The sequence below is a fragment of the Phyllobates terribilis genome, unplaced genomic scaffold (assembly GCF_046119375.1).
Source record: "Phyllobates terribilis strain yellow unplaced genomic scaffold, ASM4611937v1 Scaffold_12__6_contigs__length_324123572, whole genome shotgun sequence".
NCBI classification, from domain to species: domain Eukaryota; kingdom Metazoa; phylum Chordata; class Amphibia; order Anura; family Dendrobatidae; genus Phyllobates; species Phyllobates terribilis.
Window position 1 is genome coordinate 61,589,808 of NW_027362772.1, and position 25,382 is coordinate 61,615,189.

Consider the following 25,382-nt stretch of genomic DNA (forward strand, 5'->3'; position numbering starts at 1 on the left):
TATTTGTTCCTTGTATGTGGTATTAATCAGTCACTATGTGGTCTGGTCGTGGTGTGGCGGTATTTGTCACTTGTATGAGGTGGTAATATGTGGTCTGATCATGGTGTGGCGGTATTTGTCCCTTGTATGTGGTATTATTCGGTTACTATGTGGTGGTAATATTTGATCTGGTCATGGTGTGCTAGTATTTGTTCCTTGTATGTTGTAATATGTTGTCTGGTCATGATGTGACGGTATTTGTTCCTTGTATGTGGTATTATTGGTGTTTGTATAGGAGATTACGTTGTGTATGGAGGTCACTTGTTCTCTCTGATATCAATAAGTAGAAGATTCTTTATTAGAGATTAATTACGTTGACGTTTAACCCTTCCCTGCCCTGTGTCTTTTACACAGTAGCAAATATGCACTTAGAGAGGTTCTCCGGTGAAAACAAGTAATCGCCTATCCTAAGGCCTCCTTCACTCGTTCAGCATTTGGTCAGTATTTTACATCAGTATTTGTAAGCAAAAACCAGGAGTGGGTGATAAATACAGAAGTGGTGACGTGTTTCTATTATACTTTTCCTCTGATTGTCCCACACCTGATTTTGGCTTGCAAATAAGTGATGTAAAATACTGACCAAATACTGATGTGTGAACATGGCCTAAGGATAACTGATTGATTGGTGGGGGTCTGACTGCTGGGACCCGTGCGATCGGCAGACTTTGGAGCTTTTATCCCTATTAGACTGGAGCTTATGTGCGACTTGATCACTGATCCATACATTCCCTCAGTGGCTGCTCTTGTATTTTTTCTGGAAGCCTCAAAGAGGATGAATGGAGCTGCGGTCAGACGTCCCACCTGCTGCTGCATTTTAAAATGTGGATAAGTGTCCTGACAAGGATAAAAGATCCCCATTCTTCTGATCGGTGCAGTTTCCAATGGTCAGATTACACCGATCAATAAGATATTGTGGCCCCCCTGCAGGTTCAGTCGCCACAGAGGTACTGCATCTCACCCAGAGGTGTGGTATCTCACTCTCGGGTAAGGATAGAGTGCTGCCCGGGACCCTAACACCTGCATCCAACACATTCCACTTCAGTGGGGGCAGGGTGAGATTGCTCCTAAGGGAGAGCACAGTCCCTGGTCCCTAGCTGAAGGGTGGAACTATGTAGTGGGTGTGGGTGGAGGAAGAAGTTCAGGGGAGCACAGGAAAGGAAGTGATATGAAAGAGGGAACCATCTTGGAAAGGGAGTGGAGTTCAGTCAGAGGAGGAGAGTGTGTGGAGTAGGAGCTCTGCAGGAGCTCTGCTCAGGCGGAGCGGGCCTAGTCTGAGAGGCCCAGGAGGTGAGACCAACTGAGGAGAGGAGCAGGAAGGAAGGCTACAGGAGGAACGAGGGGATCCTAGGGGTACGGGCAGTGCTGGAGGCCACCCGTATGCCCGAATCTACCAGGACGTGGAAGGATCAAGTCGCAGAGGGGACCGGCCCCTAACTAGTGAGAATTGCAAGGTTCAGCTAGAAACCGGAGGTGGCCACAGGTGGCCGAAAAGGTGGCCACAGAGGGTCCAGGGGACTGCAGGTCGCCCGACAAGACCCGAGGCTACTGGCTTGGGACACTGATTGTGAGGCGCAGGGCAGGAGGGTGAGAGCCAGCGAAGGAAGACGACTGACAAAGGCATACAGAAAGGGGTCTCATTAAGTGCTCTTGAATTACCTGAGGAATTGCTGAACCCCTCCCTGAGTAAGCACAGGACGACTTGGGAAGTTACATTGGTGCCTGCAACTTGGATTGCAACAACTGTGAGTAAACTCTGAAGAGTGCACCCCACTGTCTCCGTGAATTACTGCTGCGCCATCATCCCTGCACTACACTGCACCACAACTGCTACAGCAACATCTATAACTGTCACGGGTGTGTCGCCACGAAGATCGTCACGATTACACAGCCTGACTTCTCGCAGCTGACTTTTTGGTGCTTTGTGTTTTTCGGCAGTGAGGGAGTTAATTCTCTCTCTCTCTGTGCTAGACGAGGTCCAGCCTCGCCCAGCTGCAATCAATGCTGCTGTAGTGAGACTCCTTCAAATGCCTGCTGGTCTGTTAGGGAAGTGTCGGTGAAAGCATTTCATGCAGACTAACAGAGCGGATCGTGGTATTTGGAGTTTCAGAGATAAGTGTATTTGGAGTGTTTTTTCCCTTCCTCGCTTTATCATTTATCTCCTTTCCCGTTGGTGTTCCCTCTGTTGTCGTTGTGTAGTTTTTGTATGCAAGGTGGTTTTGGTTTTTCCCTTGTACTGTCTCGTTCGTCTAAGTACTGTGTGTGGGCATATTATTACTTGTCCCCTTTTGTTGTGATCGGGGTCCTTCTCAGGACTAGATTACTTAGGTGCAGGGATCCTCAGGTGGTAGGGGTTACGCTGGCGGCCTGGACCTCTGTACCTTTAACAGTACCTCCAGGTTGAGGGATTAGTCAGGGCCCCAGCTTAGGGTCAGCTTAGGCCCCCTACCTCCAGTATACAGAGACAGCGTGACATTTTCACCGACCCACTTAGTTTTTCTCCAGCTACCATGGATCCAGTAGCCGGTCTAGCTCGGCAGTTGCAGAGTTTGTCCATGGAGCTGGCGGACGTTAGGTCCAAGGTTTTGTATCCTCGGGAGCAAGCCGGACCAGAACCTAAAGTAGCTCTCCCTGACAGGTTCACTGGGGGGCGGGACAAGTTTTTTGTTTTCCGGGAGGCATGCAAGTTGTACTTTCGGCTGCGGCCTCGGTCATCGGGGAGTGAAGAACAAAGGGTGGGAATTGTCATCTCGCTCCTACAAGGGGACCCACAATCTTGGGCGTTCTCTCTTCCCCCGGGCTCCCCGGCTCTCCAGTCAGTGGATAGGTTTTTCGCTGCTCTGGGACTCGTATATGATGACCCAGATCGGATCTCCCTTGCTGAGTCTAAGTTACGTAGGATCCAGCAGGGAGATCGTCCGGCGGAGGAATTCTGTTCGGAGTTCCGTAGGTGGGCCACGGACACCCAGTGGAATGACCCGGCTCTTAGGAGCCAGTTTTGTCAAGGTTTATCCGACAAATTACAGGATGTGTTGGCACAGTATGACTCTCCCGCGTCACTGGAAGCCGCTATGGCCCTTGCTATTCGCGTTGACAGACGGCTTCGGGAGAGGTGCGGGATAACTCTACCCCCTGTGATGACTCCACCTCCTACAAGGTCCCCTCATATGGTGGTTCCCCTGGTCAGTCCAGAGGAGCCTATGCAATTAGGAGGGACATCATTTCGGGGGAGGGGACCGGTGGTGCGCCATAAGACAGGAAGGTGTTTGTTCTGCGGGAGAAAGGGACATTTTATTGGGGGGTGTCCATCCCGTCCCTTGCAGAGTGAAGAGTCGTCGGAAAACTGTTGATCCCAGGTTGTGTGGTGGACGGCAATCTGGGAGTAGGTATTTCGTCCCTAGGTTCGTCTCAGTTTCTCGTACCGGCGGAGGTGGTGGTGGGTACGAGAACTGAGAGGATATCTGTTCTTCTGGATAGTGGGGCCGGGGCTAATCTGGTTGATGCTCGGTTTGCCCGGGTTCAAGGTATGCGATTGAGTGAGTTGGCTAAACCCATCCCCATATTCTCGATCGATGCCAGGCCTCTCGGTCAGGGAAGTTTTTTGCAAGCTGTGCATGACGTAAAACTTCAAGTGGGGGCGATACATAAAGAACTGTTGTCTTGCTACGTGTTGGAGGGTCTTCCCACTCCTATAGTGTTGGGCCTTCCTTGGTTAACTAAGCATAACCCGGTTATTAATTGGCAAACCAGAGAGATAAGCCAATGGAGTAAATTCTGTAATAAAAACTGCATGAACACGGTCATCGGTGCGGTTACTCCTTGGGTCTTACCTCCATTTCTGGCGGACTTTGAGGATGTATTCTCGGAGAAAGGGTGTCAGGAACTACCTCCTCATCGCGAGTATGACTGTTCTGTAAAACTGCTCCCTGAGGCCAAGTTACCTAAAGCTAGGTTGTATAACCTTTCTGGTCCTGAGAGGCAGGCCATGAAGGATTATATTTCAGAAAGTCTGGCTAAGGGGCATATTAGACCTTCATCTTCACCGGTGGCTGCGGGGTTCTTCTTTGTTAAGAAGAAAGATGGAGGCCTACGCCCTTGCCTGGATTTCCGTGAACTTAATCGGATTACGGTCCGAGATCCGTATCCGCTCCCACTTATTCCCGATCTCTTTAATCAGATCGTGGGCGCCAAATGGTTCTCTAAGTTGGATCTCAGGGGGGCGTACAATCTGATTAGGATGAAGGAGGGGGATGAGTGGAAGACGGCGTTTAACACTCCGGAGGGGCATTATGAGAACCTTGTCATGCCATTCGGTCTGACTAATGCCCCGGCGGTGTTCCAACACTTTGTTAATGACATTTTTCGCCGCCTGGTGGGACAGTTTGTTGTCGTATATCTGGATGATATCTTAATTTACTCGCCGGATCTGGTGTCTCATCAGGAGCACGTTAGGCAGGTGTTACAGATCTTGCGGGATAATAAACTGTATGCCAAATGGGAAAAGTGTGTGTTCGCCGTACAGGAACTCCAGTTTTTAGGCTTCCTGGTTTCAGCGTCCGGTTTTCGTATGGACCCTGGGAAAGTGCGGGCAGTTCTTGAGTGGGATCGGCCAGAGAATCTTAAGGCACTACAACGTTTCCTGGGGTTTGCTAATTATTACCGGAAGTTCATTCGTAATTTCTCGTCCATGGTTAAGCCTCTCACAGACATGACTAAAAAGGGGACGGATTTTTCTAGGTGGTCTGACAAGGCTTGTCAAGCATTCTCCTCCTTGAAAAAATGTTTTGCCTCGGCACCCATACTCATTCAACCTGATGCGTCTCAGCCATTCATTGTAGAGGTAGACGCTTCCGAGGTAGGGGTGGGAGCAGTATTGTCACAAGGTTCGTCCCCTGGTAAGTGGCATCTGTGCGCCTTTTTCTCTAAAAAATTGTCGTCCGCTGAGAGGAATTACGATGTCGGCAATAGGGAACTCTTGGCCATTAAGTTAGCTTTTGAGGAGTGGCGCCATTTTTTGGAGGGGGCAGTCCATCCGGTCACCGTCGTCACCGATCACAAGAACCTGCTATATCTGGAGTCCGCGAAACGTCTGAATCCCAGACAAGCTAGGTGGTCATTGTTTTTTACCAGGTTTAATTTTGTCGTTACATATCGTCCTGGGTCAAAAAATGTAAAGGCGGATGCCTTATCTCGTAGTTTCCCTGGGGCCGGGAATACGGACGACCCGATTCCTATCCTTCAGGAGGGGGTGGTGGTTTCGGCAGTATGCTCTGAGCTGGAGGAGGAGGTATTGGAGGCTCAGGGGGACGCCCCTGTTGGACCTACGGGGAGACTGTTTGTTCCAGATCAGTTGCGACAAAAGGTGATCGAGGCACACCATAACTCAGTTTTTGCAGGACACCCGGGGAGTAGAGCAACTGTGGATCTCCTCTCGCGTCGGTTTTGGTGGCCTAACTTACATAAGGAGGTGGTAACTTTTGTCGCGTCCTGTGGGGTTTGTGCGCGCTCTAAGACCTCACATACCCGTCCGTCTGGGGCCCTCTTACCTTTGAAGATCCCGGAGCGTCCTTGGACTCATCTGTCTATGGACTTTATTACGGACCTCCCTCCGTCTTCGGGTAAAACGGTCATACTCGTTGTAGTGGACAGGTTCAGCAAGATGGCACATTTTATCGCTCTTCCAGCTCTCCCTAATGCTAAAACTCTTGCGCAGGTGTTCATTGGGGAGATTGTGAGGCTTCACGGGGTACCCTCCGAGGTGGTGTCTGATCAGGGGTCTCAGTTTGTGTCCAAGTTCTGGAAGGCGTTTTGTGCACGGCGGGGGATGCATTTGTCATTCTCATCGGCTTTTCATCCTCAGACCAATGGTCAGACGGAACGTATGAACCAGAGCTTGGAGACATATCTCCGGTGTTTTGTGTCAGAGAACCAGGAGGACTGGGCTACTTTCTTACCTCTGGCAGAGTTTGCTCTTAATAATAGGCGGAGCGAGTCCACTGGTAAGTCCCCGTTTTTTGGGGCATATGGTTTTCACCCCCAGTTTTGTACTTTCAGTAGGGGGGACTCTTCGGGGGTTCCTGAGGAGGAACGATTTTCCTCATCACTCGCTTCAGTATGGAGAGGGGTGCTGAAGAATCTGAATACTATGGGGAACCGATACAAACGTATGGCTGATAGGAGGAGAGTGTCTGGTCCGGACCTAAGTGTGAACGATCGGGTATGGTTGTCTACCAGGAATATAAAACTTAAGGTTCCCTCCTGGAAACTGGGTCCCAGGTTCATCGGGCCGTACAGAATCAGTTCTATTATTAATCCGGTGGCATTCCGTCTTGACCTCCCCCCTACGTTTAAAATTCACAACGTGTTCCACAGATCGTTGCTTAAGAGGTATGTGGCGCCGGTGGTACCGTCACCTTTACCTCCCCCTCCAGTGGTGGTCAAGGGTAACTTGGAGTTCCAGGTATCGAGGGTCATCGATTCACGCTTTAATCGCCGGTCCCTTCAGTACCTGGTTCATTGGAAAGGGTATGGTCCTGAGGAGAGGATGTGGGTTCCTGCGTCGGATATCAACGCAGACCGATTAGTTCGGGCCTTCCACACGACTCACCCGGATAAACCTGGCCCTGAGGGTCCGGAGGCCCCTCGTAGAAGGGGGGGTACTGTCACGGGTGTGTCGCCACGAAGATCGTCACGATTACACAGCCTGACTTCTCGCAGCTGACTTTTTGGTGCTTTGTGTTTTTCGGCAGTGAGGGAGTTAATTCTCTCTCTCTCTGTGCTAGACGAGGTCCAGCCTTGCCCAGCTGCAATCAATGCTGCTGTAGTGAGACTCCTTCAAATGCCTGCTGGTCTGTTAGGGAAGTGTCGGTGAAAGCATTTCATGCAGACTAACAGAGCGGATCGTGGTATTTGGAGTTTCAGAGATAAGTGTATTTGGAGTGTTTTTTCCCTTCCTCGCTTTATCATTTATCTCCTTTCCCGTTGGTGTTCCCTCTGTTGTCGTTGTGTAGTTTTTGTATGCAAGGTGGTTTTGGTTTTTCCCTTGTACTGTCTCGTTCGTCTAAGTACTGTGTGTGGGCATATTATTACTTGTCCCCTTTTGTTGTGATCGGGGTCCTTCTCAGGACTAGATTACTTAGGTGCAGGGATCCTCAGGTGGTAGGGGTTACGCTGGCGGCCTGGACCTCTGTACCTTTAACAGTACCTCCAGGTTGAGGGATTAGTCAGGGCCCCAGCTTAGGGTCAGCTTAGGCCCCCTACCTCCAGTATACAGAGACAGCGTGACAATAACATCCCAGCAACGCCCTGAAGCTAAGCTCTACCTGTGGAGAGCTAAACCAACTCTGCTGCATTAAACACCAGCTCCAGAGGACCTGCTCCGCAGCGGCGGCTCTACATAACCGCATACCACAGGTGGCGTCATGAACATTAAATATAAAAACTATAAATCCCCTGTAAATAAACCCCTTTTATTGACCGCCCTGGGTCACGGACCGGGTCACCGCCACTGTGACATTTCCCCTAGCAACAACCGGCCCGGCACTGAGTACCCCACGGCCCAGGGGGCGCGTCAATATCGCCTACCTAACCTGTGATTCGGTGATAACTTGTTTTCATCAAAGAACCCCTATAATGTAAACTACTGTAATTGTACATCCAAGTTATGGTGGCGCACAGTAGATGTGCAGGAGCCGTCTGTGTTTTACAGTCGATGCTCCACTATAACAGGGATAACTGCTAACAGGTATTTGCATATAGCTGTAGGGTGGGCCCCGAGGATCAATTCCTCCTGTGGGCCCCAGACACCCCAGTCCGACCCTGGTTGAGAGGAATGAATATTCATTCTCTTTAACAGCAGGCACACGTGATCGCCGAGCACACGTAATCATCTCACTGTGTGAGGGCACATGGCAGTGACGTCATGCGCTGCTTACAGGCTGAGATCAGCTGCTGCATACCAGGATTGGTGATGAGGGGGCCATGCATACCAGGATTGGTGATGAGGGGGCCATGCATACCAGGATTGGTGATGAGGGGGCCATACATACTAGGATGGGGAGGATGCAGCCATGCATACCAGAATGGGGATGAAGGAGCCATGCATATCAGGATGGGGATGAACGGGCCATGCATATCAGGATGGGGATGAGGGGACCATGCATACCAGGATGGGGATAAAGGAGCCATGCATATCAGGATGGGGATGAAGGAGCCATGCATACCAGGATGGGGATGAAGGGGCCATACATACCAGGATGGGGATGAGGAGGCCATGCATATCAGGATGGGGATGAAGGAGCCATGCATACCAGGATGGGGATAAGGGGACCATGCATACCAGGATGGGGATGAGGGGACCATGCATACCAGGATGGGGATGAAGGGGCCATACATACCAGGATGGGGATGAATGGGCCGTGCATATCAGGATGGGGATGAATGGGCTATGCATATTAGGATGGGGATGAGGGGGCCATGCTTACCAGGATGTGGATGAGGGGAATATGCATACCAGGATGGGGATGAGGAGGCCATATATACCAGGATGGGAATGAGGAGGCCATACATACCAGGATGGGGATGAAGGGGCCATACATACCAGGATGGGGATGAAAGGGCATGCATATCAGGATAAGGAGGATGAAGGAGCCATGCCTACCAGGATGGAGATGAGGGGACCATGCATACCAGGATGGGGATGAACGGGCCATGCATACCAGGATAGGGAGGATGTGGCTAAGAATATGTGGTGCCCCTGTCGGTTCAGTCACTGCAGAGGTACTGTTATGATCTGCTACAAGCACAAAGGAAAGACAGGAGATCTGTCCCTACAATAGAGCTAAACTGGATCCCTACGATGTAACGGGGAACCTGATCCTGCGATCAGACCCGCTAAAGTCCTCGGCTAGTCTGTACGAAGACCTATAGATGCAAGGGAGGGATCCCTACAAGAACTAGGGACTGGGATAAAGTTGGAAATTGTAGCAGTCAAAGACAAACACACAACAAAGAACATAGAGGTCCGAAATCCTAGCAAAACTAACAGAGAACGGTAACAGAGCACCAAGCTAGCTCAAGAGTAGTAAATACAATGAAGTCCAGCAAGGCCAGGAGGGCGGAGCCGGATTAAATAGGCAAAAATGGTCATGTGACCAGCAAACTAGAAAAAACCTAACAGGAGAGTTCTAACAGGTACTGCATCTCACCCAGAGGTGTGGTACCCCACTCTCAGGTAAGGATGGGGTACTACCTGGGACCCACCCACCTGCATCCAACACTATACCATTCCAGACCAGCAGGCGGGGCAAGATGCATGCGTACAATGCTGAGCCCTGTCCCTGGTTGGAAGAGGGGGAGCCGAGAGAGGGTTAACCATGTAGTGGGTGTGGGTGGAGGAAGTAGTTCAGGGGAGCACCTTCAGAAGGAGTATAAAAAAGAGGGGAACCATCTAGAAGTATCCAGTCCTGCTCAGGAGAGCAGTGTAGGAGGGTCCAGGCTCCTGGCTCCAGTGCTTGGAGCAGGAGTTGAGTGGAGAGAGAGGAGTCGGGCCTAGTCTGAGAGGCCCAGGAGAGAGAGTGAGAGAGGACGGGAGCAGAGGGAAGGATCCAGAGACAGAGGGTATCCCAGGGGCACGGCGAGTGCGGAAGCCACCTGTGCGCCCGAATGTACACGGACGTGGAGGGATCAGGCCGCAGAGGGGACCGGCCCCTAAACTAGTGGAGAATAATCAGGCACAGCTAGATAACCAGAGGCTACTGTACTTTCAAGGTGCATCTGCCAACTACCACAATTATATCGCCGAAAAGGTGGCCGCATAGGGTCCAAGGGACTGCAGGTCGCCCGACAAGATCCGAGGCTACCGGCTTGGGACACTGATTGTGAGGCGCAGGGCAGGAGAGTGAGAGCAAGCGCAGGTAGACGACCGAGGAAGGAACATAGAACAGGGTCCCTTTTAAGTACTCCTGAAATACTTGAGAGCTGCTGAACCCCTTTCTTGGTGAATGCAGGACGACGTGGGAGGTTATAATTTGGCAGTTGAAACCAGGAGCAGTGTGATAACGGTGAGTAAAACCTTGAACACTGTACCCCACTGTGTCCTAGAATTATTTCTGCGTCATCACCAGCCCTGCACTACACAGCACCAGCAACATCTACCTCATAGCATCACTATATTCTGCCCTGGAGCTAAGCTCTGCCTGTGGAGAGCTGAACCAACTCTGCTGCGTCACCACCAGCTCTAGAGGATCTGCACCGCAGTGGCGGCCACATATAGTCGCATACCACAGGTTGCGTCACGAACATTATTTCTATAAAAACTTTATTCCCTTTTACTTTTCCCCTTTTATTGACCGCCCTGGGTCACGGTCAGGGTCATTGCCACCGTAACATCCCCCAGCATCGACCGGCCTGGCCGAGCACCCCACGACCCAGGGGCAGCGTCACATACCAGGATGAAGATGAAGGCCCAAGTATATCAGTATGGGGATGAGGGGACCATGCATACCAGGATGGGAGGATGGGGCCATGCATAGCAGGATTGGGATGAACAGGCCATGAATACCAGGATAGGGAGGATGCGGCTATGCATACCAGGATGGGGATGAGGGGTCTATGCATACCAGGATGGGGAGGATGGGGCCATGCATATCAGGATGGGGAGGATGGGGCCATGCATATCAGGATGGGGATGAGGGGACCATGCATACCAGGATAGGGAGGATGGGGCTATGCATACCAGGATGGGGATGAGGGGGCATTGCATACCAGGATTAGGATGGGGGCCATATATACCTGGATTTGGGGCCATATACAAGTGCTTCTCACTAAATTAGAATATCATCAAAAAGTTAATTTATTTCAGTTCTTCAATACAAAAAGTGAAACTCATATATTATATAGTCATTACAGAGTGATCTATTTCAAGTGTTTAGTTCTGTTAATGTTGATGATTATGGCTTACAGTCAATGAAAACACAAAGTTTAGTGTATTGAAGAACTGAAATAAATTAGCTTTTTGATGATATTCTAATTTAGTGAGAAGCACTTGTATATCTGGATTGAGGGACATATATATACCAGGATGGGGGATATTAGTATAGAATTGGGGTATATTTCCCCTATAACAGTGTCAGCAGAAGACCCCTACCTCCATAACAGTACATCATGATCACATTTTGTGCTTAAATTTTTATTTTCCTATTTTCCTCTTCTAAAACCTAGGTGCGTCTTATAGTCTGAAATATACGTTAACTATCATGATTTACACACTAGAGTAAAATTGTCCTTTCAAGAGAACTTGCAGTAGAATGTTTGTCTCCGCCTCTAACTCCACCCTCCTCCCTCCATAGAACTTTTTGAGCACCAACTGTCATCTTCTATCTCAGTAATGGGAAAATCTGTATTCACTAAAGATTTTACACAAGAATTAAGGACATTGAGAATGAATGATCAGCCCAGGAGGAGAAAAAAAACAGATCTCTTTAATAAAATATATTACAAAGTTTCTAATTTTCACGTGTACTATTGGTTTATGAAATAAATTAATACATTTTACTTTAATACATTTTATGCTAGGGTTACATGGTGGCATGTGTCAGTTGACGTTTACATTGTGCGCCTCATTGCAAAATAGAATCTAACAATTTCTTATGCTGTCGCATTGCGTTTTTAACCTGCTATGATTACGACACAGAGATACAAATGTCTAAAATGTTCTGGATTTTCTGATTTTCTTCATTACAGGAAAATAAAGGTGGCAAGACAAAGTTATATTTATAATCTTGTGTATTTTATTACTTCCTTATTCTTTAAACTTATAAATTTGAGGTTCTTAGTGCACATTTTGATCAAATTGTGCAAGCCCATCTGCAACGACAAGGCGACCTCATCAGATGGGGCCCTACACTAACAAACTAACCTATTTATTGTATTTATCTTATTCTTATCCTCACAATCTATTGATTATTATTACAACATTATTATACTTATTATTGCTATTATTACTCTAGTACTATGAGATTCCTAGAATTAAAGCTGTTGATCCAGAAAAAGGCAAAAACCCCTGGACACATTCAGCCAATTTGTGTCAAGGGGAAAATTTCCTTCTCGACCCCAGGAAAAAGCGATCAGTCTTAGAACCCTGGATCAAACCTGCTGATGCCTAATAATGTCCTATGCTATTATTATACTATTTCTAATAATGCTATACTATTATAACTTATTTTGCTATTTTATTACTACCGCTATTTTTTTTAACATTTGTTTCTATTTTTTTACTTACTATTAATAATATTATAATTATTGTTGCTAATATTTATATTATTTCTCTACTATTAATTAGATCCTACTCCTAATGTTATTGATCCAGAAGAAGGCAAAAAAAACCTGGACACATTCGGCCAATTTATGTCACTGGGGAAAAATTCCTTCTTGATCCCGAGAAAAGGCGATCAGTCCTAGAACCCTGGATCAAAACCCTAATATATATTAATTATTTACTATTTATTATAATCATTACCTTAGATACTATTTTTGCATTACTATTATTTGTGTTATTTTTAGTTTCCTGCTATTTTACCGATATTACTAATATTCTACTATTTTATGCTAGATATTTTTGTATTATTGCTAATTTATTCTTACCATTATTGCTAACATTTGTATTGATATTTTACTAAAACTAAAAATTTGATCCTAATTCCTAAAGATGTTGATCCAGAAGAAGGCAAAAACCCCCGGACACGTTCGGCCAATTTGTGTCATGGTGGAAAAATTCCTTCTTGACCCCGGGAAAAGGCGATCAGTCCTAAAACCCTGGATCAAATCTCCTAATACTTAATCACATTTTAATAATTAATATTTAATTTAATTAATAATTAATCATTTAACAAATATTATTAATATTTTATTTTTAATATTATAGTATAAATGTATTATTACTTTACTAGTGAAATTATTCCTGTTTTATGGTCACTAATATTACGCTATATACTATATTATATTACTACTCCACTATTGCTAATTCTACTATAATCTTACTAATTCGTATGTCTTTATTTCTAAAGCTGTTGATCCAGAAGAAGGCAAAAACCCCTGGACACATTCAGCCAATTGTTGTCTCAGGGGGGAAATTCCTTCTTGACCCCGGGAAAAGGCGATCAGTCCTACAACCCTGGATCAAACCTGCTGATGTTATTTTTATGTCTCTACCATTATTGCACAAATTAATATTATATTACTGCTATTATTATTGCTCCTAATATTATTAAAGTCTTTATTATGATTTTACTAAATTTTTAAGCTTTCTTAATCTAATAATAACTATTTTATGTCTATTATTTTTATTATTTTTAGATTTGAAGCTGTTGATGTTCCTTCAGCTGGAATGTTGGTGCCTTAGAGTCCATCAACGTCTCGCTGATTTGAGGAGGATGGTCCAGATGATGTTCCTCCTTCCTCTGAGGTTGGTAGTCACGTATTTAAGGATGGACTGCTGGCGGATCTTGTGTCTTCCTGCTGGCTGGTTCTCAACTCTTCTGGCCCAGGTGTTGTTCTTTTCTTCTTTTGCTTTTGATTTTTTAGCATCTTCTTCTTTTTTCCCCTTGGTATCTTCTGCCTTATCTTCTTCTTTTTTCCCCTTGGTATCTTCTGCCTTATCTTGTTGTTTTTTCCCCTTGGTATCTTCTGCCTTATCTTCTTTTTTCCCCTTGGTATCTTCTGCCTTATCTTCTTTTTTCCCCTTGGTATCTTCTGCCTTATCTTGTTTTTTCCCCTCAGTATCTTCTGCCTTATCTTGTTTTTTCCCCTCAGTATCTTCTGCCTTATCTTCTTCTTTCGCCTTGGTGTCTTCTGCCTCATCTACTTCCATTTCTTCTACCTCCCAATACTTCATTGCCTCCTTCATCTCCTCTTCTTTCGGCTCTTCTGGCATCACTGATGTTGGCTCAGGTTTTTCTTCATCCAAAGGAAACGGTAGATATTTCTTCTGAGCTTCCCGGTTGGTCGGCATGAGGCGCTAATAAAAGAAGATATTCATTCAGTTGACTATTGAGACGTTCCTTTTAGTGATGAGCAAGTATGTTCTATTAACCCTTTCGCCGAATACGCTCAAGCCGAGCTCCGATTATTTATAGCTGCTCGGTGATATGGTTGAATCGCTCCCGTGTGCATGATTTGCGACTGTTTGACAGTTTTATTACATGTGAGGAATGTCTATTTCTTACACATTCCTCCCATGTAATAAAACTGTCAAACAGTTGCAAATGATGCACACGGGAGCGATTCAACCATATCACCGAGCAGCTATAAATACTCAGAGCTCGGCCCGAGCATACTCGGACAGAACATACTCGCTCAACCCTAGTTCTTTTACATCTATGGAGAAAACATGGACAACATATTCTGCGGTATGATCAGTGACCTCCATGTTGAAGATCGGAGACGGCAGGAATCTGGTGCAGTATATCAGGAGTTGTAGATCCCTTTCTTCTTTTGTTCTTGGACAAGCTGGAAAGAAAAAACAAGCACATAATGGGATCAATCATACAAAGCCCAGAGGTATCAAATCTTTAAATTACAGGTAAATTTATTTAATCCAGCATCCAGTTTCGGCCCACCAGTAGCCAACTCCAGGACCCCACTTTTCAATTAACGTAACATTATCCTCAGTCATAAATCTATATAACAATGAACTGGATAGATTGTTAAGTGAATAAGATGCTGACTTTGTCTGTACATAGAGATTCAAGTATATTGTGCCAAGTACTGTTCATATCAGAGGGTGGTGGCCCACCGGAGGATTTTCCCGTTTTCCTGTTGGCCAGTCCAAGCCTGTTAACATCAATGTGACCTGCTGAATTCGGAATTATTCCCGGCATAGAAAGCAAACAATCTACTATTGGAAACTGTCTTCTAACTGACTTTCTGCTCAATCTACATTGTGCTTCAATTCTGTACTGAACTAATAGATGGTCTGCATTATCAAATGCTGGATTAACCCCTTTAAAGCCTGGGGCGTATTAGTACGCCCCAGGCCATCACCCCCGGTTCAGTAAGGGCTCCGGCGGTGAGCCCCCACTGAACCGAGCACATGTCAGCTGATTATTACAGCTGATATGTGCCCGCAACAGCTGCAGGTGAAATCGCGATCCACCCGTGGCTGTTAACCAGTTAAATGCCGCTGTCAATCTCTGACAGCGGTATTTAACAGCGCCGCGTCAGAGGCGCGTCACTTGCCACTCCTATCGGTGACCCCGTCAAGTGATCGCAGGTCACTGATGGGTGGGCATGACAACCCTGGGTCTGCAGCAGACCCCAGTGGTTGTCATGTAAAGATCGCTATGAGCGCCACCTAGTGGTCGGCGCTCATAGTACTGGAGCATTTCTGCTACATAGAGGTGATCTGTTTTATTTAGCAGAGGCGATCAGACAGTTGCTGCTTCTAGTCTCCTATGGAGACTATAGAAGCAAGCAAAAAGTGCAAAAAAAATGTTTTAAAAATATGAAAAAAATAAAAACAATATAAACATTTAAATCATCCCCCTTTCGCCCCATTGAAAATAAAATAATAATAAAAACAACCCACATACACATATTTAGTATCACCGCGTTCAGAATCGCCAGATCTATCAATATAAAAAAAGAATTAATCTGATCGGTAAACGACATAGCGAGAAAAAAATTCTAAACGCCAGAATTACGTTTTTTTGTCGCTGCAACATTGCAATAAAATGCAATAACGGGCGATCATGTTCTCTAAATGGTAAAACTGCCCTCCATTATGATTCTCCAGGTCATTACGAGCTCGCAGATACCAAACATGGATAGGTTCTTTTTTTTTTTAAGTGGTGAAACAAAATCTGAAATTTGTAAGAAAAAAAAATTAGCTTATGTCGCCATTTTCCGAGACCCGTAGCGTCTCCATTTTTTGTTATCTGGGGCCGGGTGAGGGCTTATTTTTTGCGCAACAAGCTGATGTTTTTATTGATACGATTTTGGGGTAGATCTGATGTTTTGATCACCCTTTTTTGCATTTTATTACAATGTTGAGGCGATCAAAAAACGTAATTCTGGCTTTTCAATGTTTTTCTCGTTACGCCGTTTACAGATGGGATTAATTTACTTTATATTTTGATAGATCGGGAGATTCTGAACGGGGCGATACCAAATATGTTTATTTTATTTTTTTGTTATTGTTTTATTTTCTATGGGGCAAAAGGGGGATGATTTGAACGTTTGTTTTTTTATTGTTAAAATATATTTTTAACTTTTTTTTTACTTGCTTCAATTTTCTTCTTATGGGACCTGAAGCTGCGATCATCTAATCGCTTGTGCTACACATAGCAAGGCTTCAGCACTGCTATTTGTAGCAAAAATCACGATCTCCCACGAATGCCGGCCACACGCCGGCGTTCATAGAAGATTCCCAATGACAAGCACAGGGGTCTTCTGCAGAGCCCTTGGCTGTCATGACAATCCATGGGCGGGACATATGATGCGCTTTCGGCTGACGCTTATTTTAAATGCCACTGTCAGTGATTGACAGCAGCATTTAACTGGTTAACAACTACGGGTGGATCTCGGATCCTTCCGCAGTTGAAAGAGGCACATGATAGCTGATCAGATCAGCTGTCATGTGCATGTATTTAGACATGTGACTGTACTTACCCCTCCCTCTGCACTTGGTGCCATTTTTTTTCTGCATTTAAACCATGTATGCCTGTAACTGGTTATGTATGGTTGTCCTGAGGAAGGAGTCTGTGGACTCTGAAACGCGTTGACAATAAACCTACAATTCTATTACCAACATTTGTCTCTTTGGAGAGCGCGGAAATACTTCCTATCCTGCTATATAAGTCTACTGAACACTGCGATACTCATCTCATCCTGGACCTCCGCTCAGCATTCACCTCATCCCTGCGCCTCCTGTCACTGCTCGCACTGAGCTGTGTGAATGGTGACAGGGGGAAAGTGTAGCTCGCAGTACAGCTATGGGCTTCAAAAAACATGGTGCCGATCTCCTCCCACAGTTGTGACCTGGACAGCCCAGGAGGCGTGCCTAGGTCACAGCAGCAGGCAGCCACAATGTGTCACGGGTGTGTCAGAGGTGACAGTCGCCCTGCAGTGGGTTGCAGGAGATCTCTACGTTTGGCATTGCAGACAGCTTCTTAGATAAGAGGCTGTCTTTAGGACCGAGCGGCTACCTCTCTCTTGCTAATTAGCTCTCTGGCCTGGGTGTATATATATCTGGTGTGTCTGAGAGGGAGTCGCTGGCAATATTCATTTCTACTTGTGAGGCTTAGACGGAGCAGTACTTTGTCCTCTCTGGAGCTTGAGGCCGTGTGCATATTTGGACTCATCTAAAGCTAAGCAATTTCCCCGTGTTTTGTCTTCCCTTGTTGTCTATAGTGTTTAGTGGAGGTTGACTAGTGCTCATCTCCTTCCATCCCTAGCCGTAGCCATGCGCCAGGGAAAGTAGGGCGAGGTACGTGTGCGGCGATTGCTGAAGAGGCAATATAGGGATGGTAGTTGAGACAGGGTGACGCTAGACCAGACTAGGAGGTCTCCACTTCCCCCTTTCCCTAATGTCTGAGCTCCCTTTCCCTCTGTGTTGCACTAACACCTGGTGTGACACAATGCAGGAAATGCAGGAGGACACAGTACACAGAGGCTGCCATATTTGAAGTGTGTAAGCTTCGTGCTCAGACAATTACACATCAGCAAACTTATATGGCCGCCCACTGTGGCTGTAGATAGAGTTAATAAATTCAAAAATATTAAACCAGTGCATTTAATTTTGTATTAAAAATAATTGATTATATACTCAATAATTATTAATACAAAAATAAAAATCACGGCACCTTCCATTTAAGATTGACATTGTATACCCCAATTTTAATGATGGAGTATTTTATAGTTGGATGCATCAAATTCATTAAGGGGCACACACCACTTAATCAATAAAACACATCTTCTCAGTGGTGTCACCTCTGTGTATTTTGCCAACTATTTAATTTTTCAGTCTGCCTTTAAATGACTGAATATTTTATTCTATAGAGTGTTTATTTTTCTCTCTTTTAATGTTTACTTTGTTGAGTTGCAATGTATTGCTGTGACCTCTAGATGTCTCTGGTGCAGCAATGATATATAGCAGATTACTGACAGAGTACTGAGCGGTGTGAGGTGTGAGCCACATGGAGTGCTGGGGGAACCTGTTACCTCCTACCACAAAGCTGAAGGACCTGGAATAGATAATATTGTGATCAGTCAGAGAAGGAGGAGAGCAGCAACTGAGAAAAACAAGCTGTGGGTCCTGCAGAAATCATCGGCATATCTCACAACCGTCCCGGATCCAGTGGGGCTATGATTTGGACGTCAGCTGAAGTCAGCATAGTCTGCGCAGCACAGATGCAGCACACATTGTTTAGTTCCACTTTGAAGGAAGGGCCGGCATATGTCTGTGCTCTGGACAACATTACATTCACACAGGGTCGGACTGGCCTGGCAGGGCACCGGTGAAATGCCCGATGGGCCCCAGAGAGGAGGAGGAAAAGGGCACTGGCTTTTTAAAAGCGGAGGATGCAGGAGTGCTCGCATGCAGAACTGACCTACCATGACAACAATGGCTGGCGACACCACCCCATGCACGCAAGCAAGTACTGTGGCCCAGGGAGGGGGAAACGATGGCGCGCTATGGGGCCCGTGCAGCCACCAGGGTCCTCCCCACCCTCAGCCCCTCCCCCATCTCTCCTCGTTCCGAACAGCTCCAGTGTCTTCTAACTCTGATGTGTCAGGGCAGAGGGCGCAATGACGTCACCACAGCGCGCCCTCTGACCTGAGCACTCCAGAGTTAGAAGACACGCTGGGTATACCGGACCTGCGGGGAACGGGAGAGGTGAGTAATTGATATTTTGTTTTATGTATGCAGCATCATATGGGGCCATTATACTGCATGGAGCAATATATGGGGCCCAGTATATACTGTATGGGGCCATTATACTGTATGGAGCAATATATGGGGCCCCGTATATACTATATGAAGCCATTATACTGTATGTCGCAAAATATGAGGGTGGCCCATTATATACTACGAGCTATTGAACCCGTTCTACGCCCAGGTGGCGAGCATTTTTATTGGTATATGGTCTCCCATGCTGGTATGTGCTGCCCCCCCTCCTGGTATTTGTGCTGCCTCCATCCTGTCCCCACCATCCTATCCTGGTATGCATGGCACTCCTCATCCCCCAATCCTGGTATGCATGGCACCCCTCATCCCCAATCCTGGTATGCATGGCAACCCTCATCCCAATCCTGGTATGCATGGCACCCCTCATCCCCATCCTGGTATGCATGGCACCCCTCATCCCCATCCTGGTATGCATGGCACCCCTCAACCCAATCCTGGCATGCATGGCACCCCTCATCTCAATCCTGGCATGCATGGCACCCCTCATCCCAATCCTGGTATGCATGGCATTCCTCATCCCAATCCTGGCATGCATGGCACCCCTCATCCCCAATCCTGGTATGCATGGTGTGTCACCCTGGCCTGGATGCCACAAAGTGTAATAAAGCTGTGTCTGAGAGCAAGGGGGAGGTTCTCTGGTCAGGGGAACATTAGCATGCAATGCCTCCTGTCTCAGGCCAGTAGGGGGAGCTGGCTGCCCCTATAAAAGCTGGTACTGGGGGCAGGGTTAGGGAGAACTGGACGACCTGTCTCAGGATTCAGGTCCCAGAGCAGAGAGGGACAGTTGTATTGCACCCTAAGAGGAAGTGTGGCAGTAGGAGAGCCACAAGCCAGAGACAAGAGGCGAAGAGAGCCTGTCTTGGCAGATAACGGACTTAATTTACCAGACTTTGGTGTCTGAGGCTGGGAGGATTCCACTTCTCCAGCAGATAACCAGTCCGCAGGGGACTGTATATTCCTTGGCCTAAGAAGCCTGGAGGCCCTGCCACAACCGAAGGGACCAGTAAAGCCGTACAAGGCTGGGAGCAGAAAGGAACCCACGTCGCAGGCCATACAGGCGAGAAAGCACGGAAAGCTCGGAAGCGTGGGCTGTTACCCTATAAGGAGGAGATAGCCAGAAGGAGCACAGAAAGCACGGTAGGCCTACACCCTCACCCTGACCAGGGCCAATTTCCCCGTTGCTCTCAGACATCCAGGTCCCCTCCTAGCCGGACTGTTTGTGGGTCAGTTTACTTGTTTTAGTAAAGACCCTGGACTGCAACCTGTTGTCTGTGTGCTCCTTGCTCCTCCAGCACTATCAGCACTGGGACTCTCACTACCATCACTCCCACCATCCATTATACTGCCCTGGGGCCGCACTCTTCCCGTGGGGAGTCACACTACCCCAGCTGCACACATCATCAGCCCCAGCGGTCTGCATGCAGCGGCGGTTCCTAACAACCGCAATCCACGGGTGGCGTAGTCGGACATAATCATCAGCACATAACGGACTACCACTGGCCTGACCACCCTGAGCCACGGAACCGGGTTGCCACTACTACTCCCACCGTTTCCCTATTGCCAGATCCTAGTGCCCCACGGCCCAGGGGGCGAGTCAGCTTTAGCGTAGTCGGCAGGATTGAAACCAACCCGCCACAAATGGGTGTTGCGTGCCTAGAAAAGACTTTGCACTTACCTGAAAAGAGGTTTCCCGCCATCCGGAGCCGTTTCCCGCCATTTCCAGCCGTCTCCCGCCATCTTCCGCCGGTTCCCGCCATCTCCAGCCATTTTCCCGCCATCGGAAGCCATCTTCAGGACACTGCGCGGGAAGAAGAGGGGCTTGGACGTCCAAACCGCGCGAGACCCGAAGCTCCGCCCCATGCACCGACGCTGCGCAAGGTCCTGGAAGGGAGAGAGAGCGACGCTGACGTCATCAGGACGCGACGCAAGGTCCTCGTCCAGAGCAGCAGCAGCGGAGCCGCGGCCTACAGAAGAGGATCGTCGGAAGGTAGGCCACGCTTAACTAGGGGGGAGGAAGATGTCGGACACAGAGGCGCCCACTACCACCAACGCAGCTGCAGCAGCGGTGATGCCCTTTTCCCTGCCCTACATCCCTGGAGCGGCCTGGCTGCGCAAGTACTCAGGGGAGCCCCATGCCCTAACTGACTTTAAGGAAAGGCTGTACAGTTTGTTCCAAGTCTACCCCCTGACAGAGGAACAGAAGGTCAGCGTACTAACAGGGCAGTAAACTGGCGCAGCCCAAAGGGAGGTAAAATCATGGCCCACTGAGGAGAAAAGGAATGTGAAGGGTATTCTGGCCCGGCTGCGGGGTACCTTTGACACACGTACCGCCGCTGAAATTAAAATGAGGTTCTATGGATGTAAGCAGCGGGCTCAGGACAGCATCAGAGACTATGCCCTAAATCTGCAGGAAGCCTTGAGGGCTATCCAACAAACTGACCCTGGCAGTGTGCAGGAAACAGATAAACTGCTAACAGAACAATTCATAGAAGGTCTGCTGTCCAGCGCCCACAGGGCCCAGCTGCACCTCATGTTCTTTCAGAACCCCGACCTGACTTTTGCCCAATTTAAGGACAGGGCCATAAGGGTGCTCCGTGAATCTGCAACCAGTGGCGCTATAAACCCCCGGCGCCCTGCTCTCACCTACCACCAGGAGGCGGCGCCCTCCTCTATGGACCCCGTGGGGGCTGATGCACAGGCCCTGAACCAAGCCCCGTCGAAACACCTGCACAACCAAGTCCAGGAGCTGACCAGGAGCGTCGCGGCGTTGACCAGGACCGTCCAGGCGTTACAAGTGGACCCGTCAAGACCCATCGAGCTGGCTTCAAGTCCGGAGGATGTCCCGTGGCGTCGACAGAGGAGGAACCCGTCGTTCCGAGGGAGGCCCACAGACCGCTACGCAGAGGATGGACAGCCCATTTGCCGTCGATGTAACCGGCCAGGACAAATTTCCAGGTACTGTAATTTAAACGGGTCCAACTTGTGGCAGAGGGCCAACCCCCAGACATAAGATCACCAGGCCCTTATAATTGGCGTGATAAGTACGTTGGGGGGCGCCCGGTTTTACCCGTGGTGCTGGACGGTATCCCCATGAGCGCCTTGCTGGATACTGGGTCGCAAGTAACCACTATCCCTTATGTACTTTTTAAGCAGTATTGGACTGATGCTGATATCACACGGTATCCAGACAGTAACTTGAGCATCATCGCCAGTAATGGCTTACCCGTGCCGCAGATGGGGTTCAAGGAGATGACCATTAAAATTGGTAAAGTTGAACTACCGGCACAGGGAGTAATTATTGTGGACATTAACCGTCGTGAAAGTCACCCTAAAATAACTGTGGGTACTAACGTAATTGAAAATTGTCTTTCAGAGGTAATTGTAATTCTGCAACAGGTGGCGGTGAATGCTAGTTCCAGCCAACAGAGAGACCTCAACAAGGAGATAAAAGCCCTGATGAGACGGCAGCAGGTAGAACTGTCTGGTGGTGAGATCGGTAGCGTAAGACTGAGTGACCCATTCCCCATTTCCGTGCCTCCCAAAAGTGAAATGATGATCTGGTGTCGGACTGCAATCGGTTTGAGAGGTAGAGACTACCAAGCCATGGTAGAACCCGTGTACTCAGACAGCAGGCCCACCATTTTGACAGCCCGGGGGGTGGTTGATGTCCGTCATGGGAGGGTGCCCGTCCGCATCCTCAACATTGGGGAGAGGGAAGTACACTTACCCAGGTACGCTACACTCGCCACACTGTTTGTTGTCGAACACAAGGCTATCAGGGCCGTGGAACCCTTGCCTCCATCTCCTCAGGCGGAGGGTAATGGCTCCCAGAAACAAAAGGAGGACTGGTGCCAGAAACTCCACGTGGGTGCTGACTCCACTCCCCTGCACCAAAAACAAGGAGTCTACCGGGTGGTACAGGAGTACGAGAGAGTCTTTAGTAAGCACCCGCTAGACTTCGGCAGAGTAAAAGGGATAGAACACCACATCCCCACAGGGAGCCACCCACCAATAAAAGAGAGACACAGACCTGTACCCCCTGCACATTATCAGAACGCATAGGGCATGCTAAGAGAGATGAAAGAAGCTGGGGTTATTAGAGACAGCTGTAGCCCCTGGGCAGCCCCCTTGGTTCTGGTCAAAAAGAAAGACGGCACCATGAGAATGTGCGTGGACTATAGACAAATCAACCGTATCACCCACAAAGACGCATATCCGCTGCCTAGAATAGAGGAGTCTTTAGCCGCACTAAAATCTGCTAACTTCTTTTCTACTTTTACCTTACTAGCGGGTACTGGCAGGTTCCTGTGGCAGAGGCTGACAAGGAGAAGACCGCCTTCACCACCCAGATGGGACTGAGCGAATTCAACTGTATGCCTTTTGGGCTCTGCAATGCACCAGGGACCTTCCAGCGGCTGATGGAATGCTGTCTAGGGCACCAAAACTTCGAGACGGTCCTCCTTTACCTGGACGACGTGATAGTCTATTCGAAGACCTACGAGGACCATCTCAAGCACCTGGCCGAGGTGTTCGAAGCCCTGGCAGGCTACGGCCTGAAGGTGAAACCATCGAAGTGTCACTTGTTGAAACCAAAGGTCCAGTACCTAGGGCACGTGGTAAGCGCGGAAGGAGTGGCCCCCGACCCTGACAAGGTCACGGCAATCAAGAGCTGGCCAAGCCCCTTGAACATCAAAGAGGTGAGACAGTTTCTCGGGTTGGTAGGCTACTACCAAAGGTTCATCCCCGGGTTCACTAAGATGGCAGCTCCTATGCAGGACCTCCTGATCGGACAGTCTAAGTCCAGAAGTCAAAAGCCACCCTTCAAGTGGGATAAACCGGAAGAGGAGTGCTTCCGCCAGCTAAAGATGGCCCTCACGGGTGATGAGATCCTGGCCTACCCTGATTATGGCCAGCCTTTCATTCTCCACACAGACGCCAGTAATGTGGGACTGGGAGCCGTACTGTCCCAAAACCAACAGGGCAGAGAACGGGTGATCGCATACGCCAGCCGGAAGCTGAGGCCCACCAAGAGGAACCCGGAGAATTACAGCTCCTTCAAGCTAGAATTCTTTGCGGTGGTGTGGGCCGTGACGGAACGCTTCAAGCATTACCTGGCCTCCGCGAAGTTCACCGTGTACATGGACAACAACCCGTTGACACACCTGGACAATGCAAGACTGGGTGCCCTGGAACAGCGGTGGATGGCCCGTCTCTCCAACTATGACTTCGTGATCAAGTACCGGGCAGGCAAAACCAATGCCAACACGGACGCCCTATCAAGAATGCCTCACTTACCTGAAGGTGACGAAGACCCAGAAGAGCTGGAGGAGGTAGAACTCCCCGCGTTTCACCGGTATGGAGCCGCTCAATACTCCCACCGCGTGAAGGAGGAGGATCTAACAACCGTGATGATCAATCCCCTGCCTCACCACAGCTGGGCCGAGACCCAAGATAGTGACCCTGCCATCCGCCTGGTGAAAGATCTGTTGACCCAGGAAGACGCCCGCATGGATCCGGATGCCCCAGAGGAAGCCAAGCAGCTATGGAAGGAGATGAGCAAACTGTTCCTCTATGAAGGTAAGTTGTGCAGAAGGATTGTCAACCACCGGACGCACGAGCTGACCTGGCAAGTCGTGGTCCCAAGGCGGGACGCAGCTATGGTCCTGGGGGCTTACCATGACAGAGCGGGGCACTTCGGTTGGAAGAAACTGGAGTTCCTGCTAAGAGGAAGGTTCTTTTGGGTCGGCATGAGAGGAGCTGTAGAAAAATGGTGCAGAGACTGTGGCCCTTGTCACCTAAGGAGGAAGGACCGCACCAGCCAGAAGACACCCTTGAGGCCCATCGTCACCCAGCAGCCTCTTGAGCTGGTAGCTCTGGACCATGTCAAATTGGCTCCCAGCCGGTCAGGATACATCTATGCCCTGACAATCGTGGACCACTATTCCCGTTTTCTAGTGGTGGTCCCGGTAAAGGACTTGAAAGCCAAAACAGCGGCCAGAGCCTTCCAGCAATACTTCTGCCGTCCACACGGGTATCCGGAACAGGTCCTGACAGACCAGGGTCCAGCGTTCGAGGCTGAAATCTTCCAGGAGTTCTGCAACCTCTATGGCTGTAAGAAAATTCGTACAACGCCTTACCACCCACAAACCAACGGGATGTGTGAGAAGATGAACAATATAGTCATTGATCTCCTGAAGACGTTGCCCCTGGAGGAACGCAGCCTGTGGCCAGAAAAACTGCCGGACCTGATAGACTTATACAATCATATCCCGGTGAACGCTACCAACTGCACCCCGGCTTACCTGATGCGAGCCAGACCAGGTAAGCTGCCTGTAGACCTGGAGATGGGAGTCCTAACACCTGAGGACACCTCCCCGGATGC